This window comes from Gadus macrocephalus, chromosome 4 (assembly GCF_031168955.1).
Source record: "Gadus macrocephalus chromosome 4, ASM3116895v1".
Lineage (NCBI taxonomy): Eukaryota > Metazoa > Chordata > Actinopteri > Gadiformes > Gadidae > Gadus > Gadus macrocephalus.
In genome coordinates this window covers 31,331,418-31,334,151 of record NC_082385.1, presented here as the reverse complement: position 1 = coordinate 31,334,151, position 2,734 = coordinate 31,331,418, and the positions used below count along the sequence as shown (strand labels likewise).

General features: G+C 46.3%; 1 protein-coding gene across 1 annotated transcript in view; it reads left to right on the top strand.

Annotated features, from left to right (window-relative positions):
* The first annotated feature begins 2,162 nt into the window (after nucleotides 1-2,162).
* slitrk6 (SLIT and NTRK-like family, member 6) overlaps nucleotides 2,163-2,734 on the top strand; it is a 5,900-nt gene continuing 5,328 nt past the window's right edge. The window contains 1 exon segment of the mRNA XM_060050846.1: nucleotides 2,163-2,729. The gene's annotated coding sequence lies outside the window, so the exon portion shown is untranslated.

The following is a 2,734-nucleotide window of genomic DNA, read 5'->3' as shown; positions in this document are numbered from 1 at the left end:
AGGGCTTGGAATTGGAATATGTTTGCAGTGTGTTAAAGTCAATAAAGGGAAGTTGGACTAAACAATTATATGAATAGAAATCAATACCCACTCTGGTTCTAATTATGAAGTTGTATTGTTGTGTTTCGTTGTGTTGGAACGCATCGTGTTGTGTTTGGTGTAGGATTCCTCAATGCGGGAAAGGTGAGACATCTGCAGCACATAAATTGTGAGGCAATGGATTATGGGTAGTCTACCAGCAGGCTAACACTCAGACAGTGAAAACACATTTGCCCAACTGCACACACACACCCACACACACACCCACACACACACACACACACACACACACACACACACACACACACACACACACACACACACACACACTAAGGCGCACACACATATACCTACACCCACACACCCACACCCACACGCACAAGCATAGTTGCACTCACACTCACACACACACACACACACACACACACACACTAACATTCACACGCACACTCACACATGAATACAGAGTCCCCCCGAGTCACACATTCAGACGCAATAGGATCTTTCATTATTTTATGTTAACTGGAGGGGAGGAGAGGGGAGGCGAGAGAGATGGGTGAGAGAATCGTATCAGCGATAAGCCCCCCCCCACCAAAAAAAATGCCTTGTCCCTGTGAATATCGTCTCTCACTGTTTCCCCATTCCTGCGGCTACCCCTGTTGGTGTGTGTGTGTGTGTGTGTGTTTGTGTGTGTGTGTGTTTGTGTGTGTGTGTACCTGTGTACGCGTGTGTGTGTGTACATGTGTGTGTGTGTGTGTGTGTGTGTGTATGCACATACGTATGTGTGTGTGTGTGTGTGCGTGTGTGTCTGTACGTGTTCATGTGTGTGTGTGTGTGTGAGTGTGAACAGAGAATGACTGTTAGTGACAACAGAGCCTCTTAAGGTATGGGGGGAGGGGGGGCGGGTTGATACACCCCACAGCGCTCACTATGATGGGGGGGGGGGGGGGGGTGGTGGTGAGGTGTGGAGGGAGGGGGGCTTATTTAAAAATCCCTGGGCATGAAGGAGAGAGAGAGAGAGAGAGAGAGAGAGAGAGAGAGAGAGAGAGAGAGAGAGAGAGAGAGAGAGAGAGAGAGAGAGAGAGAGAGAGAGAGAGAGAGAGAGAGAGAGAGAGAGAGAGCGAGAGAGATTCTTGTTTACTCCCGGCAGCTTTGATGATGTATTTGCATTTGTTTTAATCATACCACATATAAGGGGGAAAACACAAGAGTTTGGGAGCTTAAACCTCCTCCACTTTTTCCTGAGTCAGACTTCAAAAGGCTGGGAGAGAGAGAGAGAGAGAGAGAGAGAGAGAGAGAGAGAGAGAGAGAGAGAGAGAGAGAGAGAGAGAGAGAGAGAGAGAGAGAGAGAGAGAGAGAGAGAGAGAGAAAACCGCACACCACACAACACGTTTGCATTATTCATCATGAGGAATTAAACACTATAAAAACGCTTGTTGAAAAGAGTACAAAGCACAGAGTGGTATTGCTATCCAGTCCCATTACCTAATACATATTTGGGTTCTTTCTGTGAATATTTGGGGATGCAATTAAGATGGCAAATACACAGACCATGGCTTCCCTCGCTGTAAAAAACACCTTTCACATTTGTAAGTTATGGTTCCATAGAGGTTAGCTGACGTAAACAGTTTGAGACAACACATAGTAAAAGGGACTGAATGAATGAATGAATAAAATATAGCTTAATATATATGGATAGGCCACAGCAGAAAACATGAATTCTACATTAAGTACAAGCAATGTCCATTAGGCTCTAAAGTGATGTCTATACACAAATTAATAAAATGTAGCTAAATATGTATAGGCAGGCTACAGCAGAAAACAGTAATGCATTATGTCAAAGCCATGTCCACAAATGCTCTTAAGTGGAAAATATAACTATCTGTATCAATATATATCACAGTATATAATCACATATATTACATAACAATGCAAGCGATGCTTATTTCAGACTACCATGTCCACCGCAGCATAAAACATGCTCTGTGCAGCAAGCTGTCAGAAGCCCATTCGAACGTGTGTGACATTTTTTCCTAATTGTGTTATTCCCTGTTTAAAACAGCCCTCAGAAGAGCAGGAGTAGGAGGAGCTCTTGAGCTCTTCCCCCTTTTCAGTCCACCTCTAGGCATGCAAATCGCACAACTCCAACATTTCCCAGATTGGTTGCAGAAGCGAAGCGCGCGTCGACCGAGACGGGAGCCCCCCCTTGGTTCTGGCTTTTATTGCTCCGGCACTGCAGCCAACTCAGGATACCGACGGGGTATAAAAGCGTTTTTTGATCGCCTTGTCTTCACACGTTTCTCGTATACACTCGTTTCTGAGTAGTAGGCGACTTGGGGAGGACGGTGGATCGATCTCAAAGTGTGCGAGCGGGTGTTGGGACTCGAACGCAACCGGACTATACGCCGTGGATTGACTTGGAGAGGTGGGGGGCGGAGGAGAAAGACCGCAGTAACACCAAACCGAACCTCAAAGAGAAGATCTCTAGTGGAAATACTGTGACTTTTTTTCCCTTTGGGAGCAAATTGAACCCGAAGCGAGACTATTTGGTAAAAAATAGGAATGTGTGGGAGCAGTGCGCCAAGGTGATCCACCTTCTCCAATGCGTCGGATCCCGCGGTGCCCCCATGGACAGCTAGAGCACCGGGGGTCTCGGAACAGCGGACGGCTTCTCATCACCACTTTATTAGGTGAG